General features: G+C 34.1%; 1 long non-coding RNA gene across 16 annotated transcripts; it reads right to left on the reverse strand.

Moving 5' to 3' along the window:
• Positions 1 to 1,166: 1,166 nt before the first annotated feature.
• LOC149533040 (uncharacterized) lies at positions 1,167 to 16,451 on the reverse strand. 16 transcript variants are annotated; one of them, XR_016357092.1, is made up of 11 exons: positions 16,025 to 16,451; positions 12,561 to 12,626; positions 12,222 to 12,466; positions 11,987 to 12,068; positions 8,684 to 9,056; positions 8,381 to 8,452; positions 3,563 to 3,618; positions 3,318 to 3,465; positions 2,981 to 3,062; positions 1,935 to 2,024; positions 1,167 to 1,615 (listed from the first exon to the last, which is right to left on the reverse strand). It is a non-coding gene; the product is annotated as an uncharacterized LOC149533040 (long non-coding RNA). The 16 variants fall into 16 exon arrangements; XR_016357093.1 differs by having other exon boundaries at positions 1,907 to 2,024; XR_016357094.1 differs by having other exon boundaries at positions 12,156 to 12,466.
• Positions 16,452 to 16,756: the final 305 nt, after the last annotated feature.

Here is a 16,756-nt window from a genome sequence, read left to right on the forward strand (position 1 = left end):
ATAAATAAGGAAATAATGTTTAAATAAGATTTAAACATTTTTGGGAGGGATTCCTTAATTAAATATTTTTAATTAAGATAAAAGGATTTAATGGCATAAAAATTAATTAATTAATTAATTAAATAATTAATTAATTAATAAATGATGATGTCATCGGGAATTTTTCAGAAAATAAAAATACTTTATTTTCTAAAGGATTTTTAGGTGTCTACAATACCATTTTGGAAGCACTACAATATATATCAAATCCAACTATGACTCCTCTAGACCAATTATACAGACCAATATTCTACTACTATATAATTATGTCTAATTAACCTTCTTTTACAAAGGAACTACTAACAATACTTTGAATTCTAAGATCTAAAATTCTATTGTAGTCTTGTGTCATGATCCCAAACAAACTATTTTTAAACTCATTTAATATTCTATGATCATTTTTTAACCCAATAAATAAAACCTCATGTTTAGGCCTTCTAAACTAGGCCTTCCTCAAGATGAACTCTATAAACACTTCAAAACCTAAATGAAAGTTGTTTCACCTAGTATTCAAAACTCCAAAAATCATATTCTAATAGAAAATAATACTTCCTTAAGAGAAATCCTCATATCCAATACATGGTACCATGCTTATTAATTAACCCTTCAACATAACATTTATACAAGTCATATGGTGATCATCAATCACAAAACTCCTCCCCTCACTACTACATAGAGGGGTGTTTAAAGACATTTTTAAAGACAAATTCTTACTCAATTGTCATAATCAGAGACAATAAAAAAGTTGTGTATTGTCTCCAATATCATCTTTAACCGAGTGTCTTAAAATATGTCGTAAAATATTGTCTTTGTAAGACAATATGAAACAAAATAATGTTGTCTCTTTAGAGACAATTTCACCTTTGTCTCTTTGGAGACAGTATTTCCCAACTATTGTCTCTGGAGCAACAGCAACAATATGTGTTTGCATCCAACTATTGTTTCTTTAGAGACAATATGCGTTGTCATCCACAAGTCTATTAAAAGATATTTTAAATTAATATTCTTTTCCTCGACAATTTCAACATATATTGTTTCACTGTAATTATTTTCAATATTTTGTTTCTTACACACTCAACAAAGCAACATAACAAAATACACTCAACAAAGTAACATAACAAACTAACTTGGCCAAAAAAACCATAATAATTAATTTCTTTTCAGTGCTTTGTTTCTTACAAAATGATGTGGTAGTTCCTCCACCACAACCAATAAAGTATGTCGTTGATATGACATAACCATCATTGAATAATAACTCCCTTCATATTACACATCCACCAAGTTTAATGGTGTAGTACAAAAGATCCTTGATTTGAATACATATTTTATGAAAAAAACCATAAAAAGGGTCCTTTAAATGTTTGGAGTTTTATGTCACTCTTTTCATAAGCTGAGATCTTCAAACTCCTGCACTTTTCTAGTAATCTAATTGGCACAGCCCCTAATGACATGAATGTCCATCTCTGTGGGATCTGTGGCCTGCGAATCATAGTGAACACCATCAAGCTCCCTTCTAAGTCTGCCTTCGGATGTAGCATAAAGAATCTTTGCCCTGATATGGAACGGAACAAGAAACCTGATGACATCATCAAAAAAAAGTCGCCACATTCAGATGTTAAAGATAGACATTTATGTGCAATGTGTACAGTTTAATTGATAAGGGCAAACAAAGTAAATATACATTAAGTAAAAATTGTGATCCAAGCCATGGTGCAAACTCAGATGTTTCCTAACTTCATGAAATTGATTGGAGGGAAAAAAATTACATCCATTTGAGCAGAAACCTTAACTCTATGCGCTTCAATACTCACCTTATTGGTGTAAGTTAATTCCAAGCAATTATTTTACTGCAATTTACATGCTATACCTAAAGAGAGGATTTTGCTCGTACAGACCTCCATAAATTGCCCCAACATTCTTGTTCTTTCCTATGATTTCAATGACATCTCTCCCTAATTTATTTAGTATTCCCACAATACTAGCTCCTGCCAAATCAGCAGCACATACTATTATTATTTTTCAAAGTTCAGCGACAAACATGCATCAAACAAAAGTACTAAAAGTGGCATATAAAGACCTCATAATATTAATTGAAAAGTAAATTCATCTTTCAAGGGAGGCTGAAAATGCACTCCTAAATTTATATACTATTTGAATTTATTGGGTACCAAAAACCCTACATCCCATAAGCAAGTGTTACCATTGCACTATAAGAAAGCAAATATTAAAACAAGCATATTATTTACTATTCAAACTCATTGTGACCAATTAAAAATAACAAGAACAAGTTTTGAGTAGAATGAAGTCTACCACAATTAAAGTTAGTGCCAAGTTCTTAAAAGGGGCATTACAAGATTCTGAATTATCACAGTCCATGCTATTTACGATTGAAACTTTATTTTACTCATTCATATTTGGATCTTCTCAATAGAAATCTACCTTAGATATTTTGATTGCAAGTTTATCATTGAAGAGGAGTGACGACACCGTGTTTTGACACATAGAAAGGATAATCAGAAACAACATTGATATTTTGTGCAAGAATAATGTTCAGAAACTGAATAGCAACATATCACTTATAGCAATATCTCACATTGGGATAATTGTGATGTCATATCAGACAAAAAATACATCGCTGCAAATAATACTTATCATCTGCATATATCTATATTGTTTATATAACACAAAACCATTATACTATCACTATAAGTGATAGGGAACATCATATTCATAGCATATTTCATATCATTATATCAGGTATTAAATATTTTCTTGCACACATATATTATAATTGGATCTGAATTTGGCAGTTTGTGTCCCATATATTAGTCTTCAGTTTAATTACAAGTATGTGACAGAGAATGTGTGAGAAGCGGACTAGTTGTTCCTATTTCTAAGTTAGCCAAATACATTATAGAAAATGATCAAGTTAGGGAATTACCAAATTCGCACTGCAGGAGGGTGGTCCAAAATTTGGAGCACCTCTTTTGCAACCTTTGTCTGCTTCCTCTGTTGTTTGATTCCTACAACCAACAGCGCAACCATTATCAGAAAAGTCACTGGCAATCAAGCCTGACTCAAACATAATGCAAAGCTATGACCAACACACCCTGTTCAAGTTTTGAAAGAAAAGTGATCTCTTTTGAAAACAACGGTTAGTTTTCTTTGTTCCAACCCCACGATAGTAATTCCACAATTGGTATGGATAATTATTGATTCATCTCAACAGAAGCATCTTAGCCACTCTACCTGATGACTAAATAGACCGTTGTCCATACCTTTGGTAGCTCAAACCCTCATCCCCTTGTAAGCACATTTGTGGCATGGAGTCACCAGAGGTAGAAGAGTGAGGTTGTGAAGCTGATTTCTATCTGATTACATAAGACTTTTGTTGCAGTCTCTAGCCCTGATGAAAAAGCCTATCGGCTAAATATTGAGAAACCATAATGAGTAAGACAATGCATATGTGCAGTAACAAGTTCAACAATTAAATTACAAAAGCTTTAATCTCACCAGTACTTACCCCGGTACATTAGGACTTAATGATATTGATGCCACCTTGTATATCTCATCAGCTATCTATTCAAAAGATGCCCAATTGAACTGATAAATATCATAATAATGCTTGAATCTTAACTTCCATAACAAATATAAAGATGGACATTATTATCTAAGCATGTGCATTAGAAAAGAAAACATGATTGCTAAAAAGTGTAATGTGTACAAATAAATCTCAAATGGAGACGACAAACATATGTCACAAAGGTAGTCAGAAACATAGTAAATCTATCCTTAGATTGGTGTTTAGCTAGTAGCAGTAGCTTTGAAGAAATTGAGGGGATCATTGCTTCCTCTGTTAGCCATGAAAGGAACTCAAGATCAGATTTGATAATTAATGAATATCTTTATATTGGGAATGCCTATATATACTTGTAATTGCGATGAACAAATTCCATTAAGACATAGGATCTAGTTTGGATTCATTTTACATATGTATCTCTGAAATTATGGAATACAAGGGAAAGGGGAAAGGTAGAAAATATCTCTTGCTATCCCTGCGTACAAGAATACAGGTGGTTATAGGATGCAGGAATAGATATGTTAGAGGAGGTGTCATTTCAGGTCTTAACTTTAGTAAAGGTATTGGGGGTTTCTCTTCATCAGGTTGTGGATCCCACTTGAGAAAAACATTATTATTCTCTACAGCATCACGTACACGTGGCCACATATTCATAGTTGTTCTTGAATGAAAATCTCTATCAGCTTTGAATGCATCTAGCATACTCTTACAATTTTAAAGATGGGCAAGAATCCTCGACTCCAACTACAAGACCTTAACACAAACTCATTTATTAGCTAAACATTCAAATAAGAAATTGACAGTCATCCCAAATTGTAAAGAAACTAGTGATAAAATCTAATTTATTTGTTAGGCTCTAAATATATCTAGTAAAAATTAGACACCTCACCTGCCCATAATCAACAAAAATGAGAGAGTTTCCTGGATTAACAATAAATGCTTGACAAATTTCATACTGATCTTTCTCCAATACAGGTTGGTTTTGATGCCAAGAAAAATTATACATAAAATGTTAATTGAATGGTAAATAAAACTAACGTGTTCTTAAAAATTTGAACAAAGAAATGTAAGCTGCGAAACATAGAACCTTGTGCAAACATGTGAATGTTGTGTCCAAAAGATGACTATTTGTTAAATAAAAAATATGGAACCTTAAATATTCAAAAAAAAATTACTAATATTTAGGTTAGCATCATGCAAGTTTCTAATTCTAAATCTAATCTCTATCTTTTTCTTCAAGACCAATCTAGAATTCCCCAATTGATATTTTGATCAACTATCCACATCCAAATAGATTCTTAAAGGCTTTGTGTCCAACTTTTTGGTATGATATGCATCACATTTAATGATAACTCTTCTCAATTTAAGGTGAATAGGCAATGAAGAAAACTCTGAAGCCAAGTGCTGGTGCTAGGTCTACTGCTACTGGTGCTAGATCTTTGGTAGCTTTTGGCATGTGGTCCCGACCCACACATGTGATCCCAACCCCCACCCCAATTGGCATGTTATCTTGGCAAAGCAAGTGGGAAGGATCTCAAATTGGGAACACCATCCAGCCTCCCAACCCACCAACCTAATCCATCCTACTAATCTAATTGGCATGGTGCATGTTCAATTGGAGAATCTCAATGCATGTTACAAACCACGGAGCAAACGATAATGAAGAAAGCTCACAGTGGAGAATGGAGAACTATGCTTCACATAAGCCCCTACTATTCTATGTGCCCCCTACTATTCTAAAGGTAGTTCAAGTAATCAATCCAAATGAGTCTCCTACGAATAGTTTTATTCGGTCACTAGATGATGAATAGATGGGTAACAAAGAGCTCAAGATGACAAACCGGTATCAAGTTGAAGCCAGTTAGTTCTCCTTACCGGATAACTACAAGTTAGTTAGGTCGGATAGCAAAGAAAGAGGCCAACCACCACCTAAAGGCCCTTTTCACCTACACCCCTTCCTCGTCTTCAGCTGCAAGGAGGGAGTTGCTACTACCTTCAACTTTAGATGGGAGTTAACTCATTATGGAGCTACTCTTGCCTCCCACCCATGGTATAGAAAACATAGTTTACCAGATAGCCTCGCTCGGCCTTCTTATCCATTAATTGTTAACTCGTTAGGGCCCTAGGAACCCATAGAATAATCTTCCCTTTTCCTACAATAATATGAAGGTGGGGGTAAGGGCTAGATAGACAATAATTTGTTTATGCAGGGTCCCTTACAATAATCTGAAAGGGGTCCCTTACAATAATTTGTTTGGGGGCGCTTATTATTGGCCAGGGTAGGGGGCCCCTGGTAGCCTATTATTATAGGGGTAGGGAGGGTGCCAAGTCTTTCGAATGAAGAAAGCATACAATAAATCAAGTAGGGGCACACAACTACTATGGAAGGGGGGTGGTTGAACACTGTCCATCGGGGCCACTTCACTCAATTTCCCTATAAACTTTCCTTTATAATAGTAGGGGTATGCATGCAGGGGCCAGCCAAACAAGAAAGTATTCAGAGAATCTAGTAAAGGATGGTCCAGTTGCTTGCCTTCCTTTTCGTTGTTGAATTATGTTAGCACCTTCTAGAGGACCTTCCTTATAGCCTCCAGTAGTTAAGATAGCAGTCGACTCTGTAGCACTCAAGATAGCAATTCTACAATAATCTAATAATAGGGGCCACCAGGGAGCAACTCTAAAATACATGTAATAATAGGGGTTGGTCGGGCTATAGCATTTGTTAACACAATAATTTAATAATAGGGGCCACTAATTCAGTGGGGCTATAGCATAATCAAATGAACCTAGCCTAGCCCACCCTAGGGCAGGAGGGGTTGGAAGGCTCCAACCTCTTCCCATCCCCCTACAGGGTAGTATCGTTAGCTATCCACTCCCATCCTCCTACATTATAGCCAGAGGAGATCAATTCTAGGCATCAGGCCCCACTGGGACTAACATGTAAGTAAAGAATGTTTGTTATTAGCTTTTGTATAACAAGGCTTAGTGGTTTGAATTAAAATGAGTTATTTCGGTACCTTATAACTTTAACTGGAGCAGTTTATAGTCCTTAAGTTTGTAGTATAATTCTACCTCTATTCTTATTTGTTTATAACATAGCCTTAAATACTTCTATTTGTTAGTTGAGATTCTATCATCTTGATATTATGTATTTCTGATTGTTGTAACTCTTTTCTCCAGGCTGCACTTCTATACATAGCTCTATTTGCTAGCATTTCCTTCTTCCAGTAAAAATTTCCTAGGTACTTTTAATGCAATATAATGGACAGTTGTAAGGTTTGAATTTAAAAATAAACATGATAGCGAGAGTAAAAGTTGCACATTTTATGTTTCAGTTTTATTAATATTTTGGGTGTTTAGTCGATTAGTTGAGAAGTTGTAACACTCAAGATTTTGGAAGCTCCAAAATCGGTGAACATGGAGATGCTGTAACATTTTCTGATATTTGCAAGAGTTGATGAAGCTAAGGAAGAGGTTGAAGAAATTGTTGTATGCTCTAAAACACTCTCTAGGGATATGATGTCTCTTTTTCTTATTGTATTTTTGATAGTTGAAAGGAAATTTGATGATCATTTTTATAGAGAATGTTTTTTCATTTACCTAACCTTTTTTAGCACTTCAGTTTTAGTCATATGTAGAACTGGAAAATGATACTAAATGCAAGATTTTAGAACTTTTCTTAGTCACGAGTGTTATCACAATTTGGGCTTGGATATTTCATCCTCTCCACGCATATCTTGGGCTTGGATATTTAATCCTCTCCAAGCATATCTTGATGTGGGTCTTGAAATAGAGTAACCAAATGGCTTGGATACTTAGTCCACTCCAAGCATCTTTATATGGGTTTTATAATAACAGGGTCTCAGCTGAACTACTGATATTGTTTTTGTCTTGCATGCTAATCTAATTTTGAATAATATTAATGCATTAGTAGACCTGCTACATTTTTGTTTTTTAATCTATACATGGGAGGTCTGGTGTGAAAAGACACGAGCAAGTCTAGGCTGTAGATATAGGGATATTTTGTTCGTAAACTTTATTTATAATGGGCTTGTAGATATCATATATTTTGTTTATCTAATATGGGTAACTATAAACAATAAAATATAACTTTATAATAGAAGATTGCTTCATGAAACATAAGGAATAATGTTTCATCTTTAACATAGTACCTTTCACCACCATTTATATAACTGTATAACCATTGTTCGATTATAAGAAGACCTATGAAAAAAAAATAGAAAACTATCATGTTGGCATTCAATTGCTGACTTATCTGTGGACTCATAATTGTGTCTACCAAAGGTTATAATCTAGAAACAAACAGTTTAGAAAGTAATTACAATTTGCTTGAAACTTGAGAGGATGACTTGTCCTCTAGACCTGAGAAGAAAATAGTGGATGTGCTCACACAAAGAGCTTTGGCTTTGCTAAAACTTACGAAATGACAGCCAGGTTCCCTAACATGAATGCTAGATCAAAGTGAGATCACTTCATTTGGTGTAACTGGATTTTTATCTATCAATACTATTCTTTTGAACAAAAAAAAAATCTTAAACAAAGAGACAAGGTAAATAGAGATAATGCTGAAAACAAAATTTAAACACCATTTAATTAACCCCATTTCTGAAAAGCACATTCAAGAATGACAAAAGGTAATATGAAGTTTTGTAATCTGCATGTAGAGAAGCCATTATTCAGAAGAAAATTTTTATTCTTTCTTTTCCTTTTGTAAACATACAATATAGGTTTAAAAAGAACCTGGATTCTGAGCTCGTAGATCCTGATGCTTCTAACCAAAATGTGCCACCGCTATTGCACTAAACATGACTCCTGTGGGCACAAACACTATTTTTGTTGGAGCAGAGTATGGGAAACACTATTTTTGGAGCAGAGTATGGAATTAAAGATGCCATGTTAGGAAAATGAAACAAAAAATATTTAGATCTGTAAAAAGCCTTTTTAAGAGATGAATTAAAGAAATGTCAATACTTTCACATTCAGAACATTTGATCTTTAAAGAAATGCCAATGGAGATTAAGAGAAGAATTAAAGAAATGCAACCTTTTCTTTAGAAACAGATATCTGAAACATGACCCACAAACAACAGCCGTTAAATAAGATCTTGTAGCCACTAGATTGTTATCACCATTCTTGTCTGCTTCGGCAAAGGATTGTTGGGTTGGAGGCATCATTCAAAGCGGGGAGTTGAAATCATTTGAGGAAAGATCAATAAAATGCACTTCAAATTTTGGTTACTCTCCTTTAAGTATGCATTTCACAGCTCGACTATGGTGTTTGCAACAAGAAATGTATTTCACCTAGTCGCATAGCCAAAACCTGCTATCCTGAATGTGTCTCCTTCATTGAGCTTCAGTTCCAGGTGTTCATGAATTGCACGCTCCAGAATTGGTTTCATAGCTCTAACCATCTTTATCTACACATTTTTTTTAAATATCAAATTCCTCTTTTCATGATAGATCATGAGTATAATGAAATCAAAATGTTGAAAGAAAAAGAACATACAATATTATTAAAAAGAAGTTATCTTTTATTTTAAAGAGTGATAAGTATAAAAAAAAATTCTTCTAAAATAAATGCTAAAAAAAGTGAATCACTGAATACAGTACCAAACATTTCAATGAAAAACATGTACAGTTTGATGTAAGAAAGCATACATTCTATATTTTAAAAATGTAGAAATGAAAGTGTTAATAAGTGGAAAGCTATGCTTTTTCCTACTACAAAAACTCTTTGAATAAAAAAAAATTCTTTACAATTTCTTTCATTCTATCAAGATAATTTCACCCCATTGTGATATGTATAGATAGTTTTCTTTTGTGTTTTAACTGTCTCAATTTTGCATTTCTATTTAACATAGATCTGCCATAAACTACCTTAAATGTTGTTCTTAAACTTCTAGTAACAACTATTTCTGTACAAAAATCTTTTTGTAACTATTTCAGTATTCAAGGTAAATATAATTCCATCCCCCCTCCAAAGAAAAATACTTGAATATAAAGATTCAAGGTACTAAAGTGGGACAATTAACAATATAACTAGTATAACTAAAATCTTTTTGGCAATGCAAAATCATCTTTTATGTTCTCCCCCACACAAAGAAAAACGCTTTGAATATAAACATTCATAGTACCTAAACAAAAAGAGAATTAACAATATAACTAGAATCCTCAGTACTGCCCTTCATGGCCAGCAAATTCTATACCACTGATTTGGGTTGAGATTTTATTCCTCCATTGTAGTTTATTCAATTTATTGGGTGGACTTACCCCTCACACATTTTTCAATGTGTTTTCAACTACTTCTAGAACAGAAGAGACATTCCGGTGCATAGAGAATCTTAGTTTAATAGACAAAGAAAATCTATAGGCTAGAATAGCATATAGACATCAAATTGCATATGCTTGAAATCAAGCATCAAAAGATAAGGAGACATTCGCATGATAGAGAGAAACTATGGGGGTCATCCTGGAATCCATGTGATAATCGAAAGACTTCTAGAAGTAACAAGGGGAATGAAGGTATGTTAGGCCATTCCATTTGGCAACATGATTACTCCTGCAGGTATCTGTAACTTCTGCAGGGCATATCTGAAGCAGTTCTATTCTGCTGGTGGAGGTCACTCCCCTCCTTTCCAGAACTATGAGTACATGAAGACATGTAGAGGATTTTAAGAAAATAGTGAATTAGCTGACGTGCTGAATCAACAACTAAAAATAATAAACGGAATATACTAATTAAGGTCAACATTATTATGGGAAGTTATCATCCCCGACAACCACAAATAAAGAAAATAGCGATCACACTCAGGCAAGAGCTCTGTCAAAGTTAAGCTATACATCCATAACTCAGAAATGACATTCAACAATGACTCATTAAACAAATCCATGTGATTGCAAGTTAACAATATGTTGGCAGCATAAGAGAAATCAATATTGATCAGATCAATAATTGATGAGGGCACATGGATATTAATCATGCATGACTAAGACAAAAATATTTACATAAATGACTTAGTCCTACATGGGAGATGGTGCATCAACTAAACACATCATTACCATAACTAACTATTGAATATGATCTGAAAAGACTCTAATAATAATTAATATATGGAGATTACTATTAAAATCATTGTTAAAATATGTTTGATTAAGAGTGCAAGTCTCATTGCTAACCCAAGAGACGTGATTGGTTAAGGATGTCTCTTACTCTTAAGGGTTGCATCCATTTGATTTATCAATTATAAAAGAGAGATCTACAATATTCATCTGGGGAATCATCGGACATTACTTTTTTAATTATCTAGTATTGGCTTTACTCTTTAAAACAAACTATCTCCTAGCAAGACAGTGGTACATAGTCTAAAGATTGTATATCAGATACATAATCTATCATTCTGCATAGATATTGGTTCAAATCAAACACTTATATAACTGCAACAGTAGATAATTAGAGACATTGCAGGCTTTTAAGCTATATATCAAACATAGTATCCACCAAAGAATTTGTAAGATTGTGCACTCAAACAGCGAATAAGGATTGAACATAGGAATTACCATCAGAACAAAAAACCCTCCATCAAATAAGCGTCACCATTGCATTATAAGAAAGTCGATATTAAAAAAGCATATTGTCTACTATTCAAACGCATTGTGAGCATTGAAAAATAATAGGAACAAGTTTTGAATAGAAAGAAGTCTATCACAATTAAAGTTAGTCCCAAGTTCTTAGAAGGGACATTACAAGATTCTAATTTATCGTAGTCCATGCTATTTATGATTGGAACTTTATTTTACTCATTCAAATCTGCCTGAGAAATCTTCCTTAGATATTTTGATTACAAATTTATCATTGCAGACAAGTGATGACACCGTGTTTTGACATATAGAAAGGATAACCAAAAACAACATCAATATTTTGTGCAAGTATATAAAATTTAGAAAGTGACTAGAAACATCACTTATACTGATATCACACATTAGGATAATTATCGTGTCATATCAGACATAAAATACATTACTGCAAATAAAACTTATCACCTGCACATACCTATATTATTTATATAACACAACACCATTATACTATCACTATGAGTGAAAGGGAACTTCGTACTCATAGCATATTTCATATCACTATACAGGCAATGCTATCAAATATTTTGACATCAATATCATCTTGCACATATATATTGTAATTGGATCTTAATTTAGCAGTTGATGTCCCATATAGCCTTCAGTTTAATTACAAGTATCTGATAGAGAAAGTGTGAGAAGTAGAGTAATTGTTCCTATTTTCAAGTTATCCAAATAGGGGACATTACAGAAAATGAATGAGTTAGGGAATTACCAAATTCGCTCTTCAGGACGGTGTTCCAAATTTTAAAGCACCTCTTCAACAATCTTTTTTTGTTTCCTCTGTTGTTTGATTCCTGCAACCAACAATGCAACCATTATCAGATAAAGACACTGGGAATCAAGTCTCACTCAAACATAATGCAAAGATATGATCAACACACCCTATACAAGTTTTGAAAGAGGAGTGATCCCTTATGACAATAACAATTAGTTCACTCTGTTCCTACCCCACAGCGGTAATTCCACGAGTGGTGTGGATAATTATAGATTCATCTCAACAGAAGCATCTTGATCGCTCTATCTGACAATTAAACAACTTGTTGTCCATAACTTTGGAAGCTCAAACCCTCATCCCCCTGCAAGCAAGTCTGTGGCATAGAGTCACTAGAGGTAGAAGAGTGGGGTCGTGATGCTGCATTTTAACCTACTGCATGAAGCTTTTCTGGCTGCCTGTTGGCCCTAATGAAAAATCCTATTGGATAAATATTGAGAAACCATACTGAGTCAGACAATGCATATGTGCAGTAACAAGTTCAAAAAATAAATTACTAAAGCTTTGAACTCACTAGTGCTTACTCGGGTACATTAGGACTCAATGATATTGATGCCAACTTGTATATCTCATCAGCTATCTATTCAAAAGAAACTCAATGCAAGTCATAAATGTCACAATAATGCTTGAATATGAACTTCCATAGCAAATAAAAAGAAACTCAATGCAAGTCATTTCTACTAGAGTGTTGAATGCCTTCAACAAAAGTACTCCTCAGTATATAGAGTGGTGAGATACTTAAATCCCCATATGCTACACTGAAAGACTTTAATATGCCAAGGTCAAAACTGTCTTCCAAGATTCCTTTTGCATACTATCACAATAAGGACAAAACTCTCCTTCATGAAAAGCCTTAAGATATCAACTTGTTGCTAACTGCAAATACTATCATAGTAATGCAGAAATAAAAACATTTTTTACATTCATGTATAGTTCTGATTAAATTCATAGAATCATGGCTTTCACAATGAAGACACTAAGATCTCTCAGAGAGTTTGCATGTTACCAATAGATTCATAATCTTAGAAAGGCCTCTTTGTAATTCCATTCATAAATGTAGAGAAGTAAAATTGATTTTTAGAAAATGAATTTGTGCTATAAGAAAAATCAAATATAAAAAGAATAACATGAATAACATATATCGACGATATTTGAAATAATAAAATCAAGGTACTTTTAGTTTTAACCATCCAAAAAAGTACAACAATAACATGAGAAGCTTAAAGTTCATTTGGTCTTTAAACATGGCATTTAGTTGTCAGATGCACATAAAAGCAATGTAGAACTTTAGAAATATAGCAGTTATTTGTGGATCATATATATCTGGCATCTGCAAATGTCAAAGTGGAGAAACTTTTTTGAGTAAAGCCCTAGATTCAGTCACCTCTACACTGGACATCCTTTTCTTTCCTAGCAAGCTACTTATCATGTTGGAAGAGACTGTTGCTTCAGCTCTATCTTGGTTAAGACAACCTAACCTGGGAGAAATTTTCTATTTGAGAATGGTTGTGAACACTTCAATACCGAATAAATAATCTTTTATAGTTACACATTATACAGGCTTAGGTAGTTTCTTGGAAGAGACTGCTGCTTCAGCTTTATCTTAGTTCTTAAATGTTATTGATTACTGGTTGTTGGGTCTATTACTGTGTGGGTGTATTGAATGCAAATTCAAAATGGTTCTTGTTCATAAACCACTATTGTTGAAGAAGAAGTTGAAGACAAAACATAACCTAGGAGAAATTTTCTATCTGAGAATGGTTGTGAACACTTCAATACCGAATAAATAATCTTTTTCAGTTACACATTATAAAGGCTTAGGTAGTTTCTTGGGTCATTCGACTCATTTCCAAACCTAGCACCCATTGATTTATGAGATCCCCTTTGAGGAATCCCATAATGAATTATTTTTTCATTTAGTTCACATGTAGTTTCACACTGGGTGTACATACTCTAATCCTAGGTTTTTAATGTTAGACCAAGTCAGATTGCACATGATTATGTACTTGTTAAATCAAACATGTTTCTAGTCCTCGAAGTATTTTAGGATTAGACCCATTTCTAGTCCTCAAAGTATTTTATGAACAGCAGTGGGGGCTTGATAGGTAATATTCATGTGATCTGTTTGTGCAAAATGTAACACTCCCAAACTCATCTTAATCTCTTTTCGTATTTACATTTTGGTAAAGCATGAGAGATACTCTGTTATTTGTCCATTTTGGGGATTAATACATATCTATGAACTGTTTATGGTCTCCAAATATCAAACTAAATTTTCTTCCTTCTAATTTGTATGAGTTGATTATGCAGCTACTCTCATTTTATGTCTTAGGAAATTGTTAGGCATCAATCTGAAAATTCTATAGTAAAAACAAAATTGATCTGTAACTCACTTCCATGTAATGAAAGGTGATATAATTATAGATTCAATTTCCACCCGATAAATTGAAGTCTAGAAAGAAAAAGTAAGAACTATCCATTATTATACACAGTTTTAAAATCAAACACCTGAAGATGGAAGAATGAAAAAAATGCATTAGTAAGAGTATAAACAAAAATACTTTCAGTTTGGGTTTTCTCAAAGGGCAACCCAAACATGAACAGGTGTGTACATGCTATTGTCTAGGTTCACCCATGGCTCTTCTCGAGCTTCTGGATCCACCCTAGGTTCATCCATCCTATAGCTATAAGTCTCTATCATCTTTGGTTTCATTGCCTATTATTTTGTTCTTGTTCTATTCATTTAAATGATAAAGCTTATAGTATGCACCAATTGCTGAGAGGACCCTCAAGCTAAGTATTTACTTTTTTAGTCAAATATAAATGTTTTGAAGTTAGTGTGGGTCCTGTGGGATCCCCTAGTTTGACCAAACATTTAGTCTCCCCCCCTTTCAGAGACATAGGACTTGTTCAAGGAGAAAGGCAAAGAAACTCTCTCAATTCTTTGCCTTAAGATGTCTAAGGTAGGTGAATCAAGAGGGAAGGTGATTTATAAACCTGAACAATGGAGGAGGTTCATCCCTGTCCTTCAAGAACTCAGGAAAATAGGAAAGACTAGGAGTGGGAGATTCATCATGCACCAATAATCCCTTCACACAGAAGGCAAACCCATCAGAACCATGGAAAAGCCCAAGAAGAACTTTACATAGAAAATAATTAAAAACATTTTTTTATGACCAGATGCAATAATCAGACCTAAACAACCCCAACTAAGTTTAGAAAATGGCTTGGACGGGACATAAAGCATAGGAATATAGTGCCAAAGCAACCACACTAGGATGCATTTTCGTGGATCTTACCTTCATCTTGATCGAGAGTGAGAAGCAGAAGGTTGCAACACAGAACTTGTCTGGTCAAGCTGTTGGCAGAGACATTCACTGCTTGTCAGTCAAAACAAACCAGAGATGTGAACACTCTCAGTCTCAGTGAATAGCAGTATGATGATTGGAATCAATTTTCAATGTGTACTTGCACTAAGCATTTTTATTTGTTTGATATATTAAAAAATCATTTAGTAAATTAAATAGTTCATTTATATATGGGACAACCAAACCCAGAAATATTGAATTAGGGGAAAAATACAGGGTCCTGAATTCGGATTGAAACTGTAGAAAATATACATAAAACAAGTTGGGCTCTTCTATTTGAGATCTTATTATCTTAAACCTATCGAACAGGGCATTCATTCATTTGAATTAATTGCAGTCAATGTATCAAACTAGATAAAACTTAACAAGTCAGGCATCATTTTTCCCTCAAAATCTATTTCAAAAGTCAAAAGCTCCGGATTTAGCTTACCTCTATCTTTGATTCTACAAATTAGAGGCCAAAGCAGGATTAGGGAAGATAGACATGACCCAAAAATTAAGAGTTAGATCACATAAACTCCACAGCAAAGAGGAAGCATAAGCCATATCACGTCGTTAACCTAGTTGTATGAAATTAACACAGACTACAATGATTTCATGAATATCTTACCTAAAATAAGTCTGTTGCCTCAATGTCTGTCGTTAGAACGTGGGTTAAATCAGAGTCTCCCCGTAGATCAGCGCAAAAGCAGGGCAAAGTAAAGCATTGGAGGCGGCTACCATGTTCAGGATCGGCCTGGCTGAATCTGGCGTTGATCATGGCAAAGAAGGTCTTCCCGATTTCTATATACAATCGCCCAACGAGCGCATGGACGAAACCTTACAATGTGCAGAGGAAGGGCATCTGGGTCTCAAGGATTTTGTCCAGGCGATCTAGCCGTCCCGTATTTTTATCATCCTAGTGAATGCAGGGGCGCTGGGAACTAGACTGCCTATGGAATATGGAATTTTTGCTCTTGCGTCAGCCAAAACCTAGCTGCGATGTTCCAAATTTCCCGCTTCTTTAAATTTTTCCAACACCCAATGTATTTTCCTTTGAACTTATATTTTTATTATTACTATTAAATAATGATGTTTTCTATTTTGTCACGTAGAGACGAAAGTGTGAATATTAATTTTAAAAAATTGAAAATTTAGGAAGGCGGCAAAGTTAAAGACAAAAGAAGATTTTTGTCTGAAATATGTGTCTTAAAACGTGTTATTATGTAGTAGTGCCTACAAAGTATGTTGGTATAATATGCTATGATACATGTTCTTAGACTCTTCCCACGAGGAACAATAGTGATATAAAGCGAGAGAGTCTACTTAGCTATAAAAATCTTTAAAATGAATGTGTAAAATT

This window comes from Cupressus sempervirens, chromosome 10 (assembly GCF_028749045.1).
Source record: "Cupressus sempervirens isolate cs-2001-9-10 chromosome 10, ASM2874904v1, whole genome shotgun sequence".
In the NCBI taxonomy this organism is placed as follows: domain Eukaryota; kingdom Viridiplantae; phylum Streptophyta; class Pinopsida; order Cupressales; family Cupressaceae; genus Cupressus; species Cupressus sempervirens.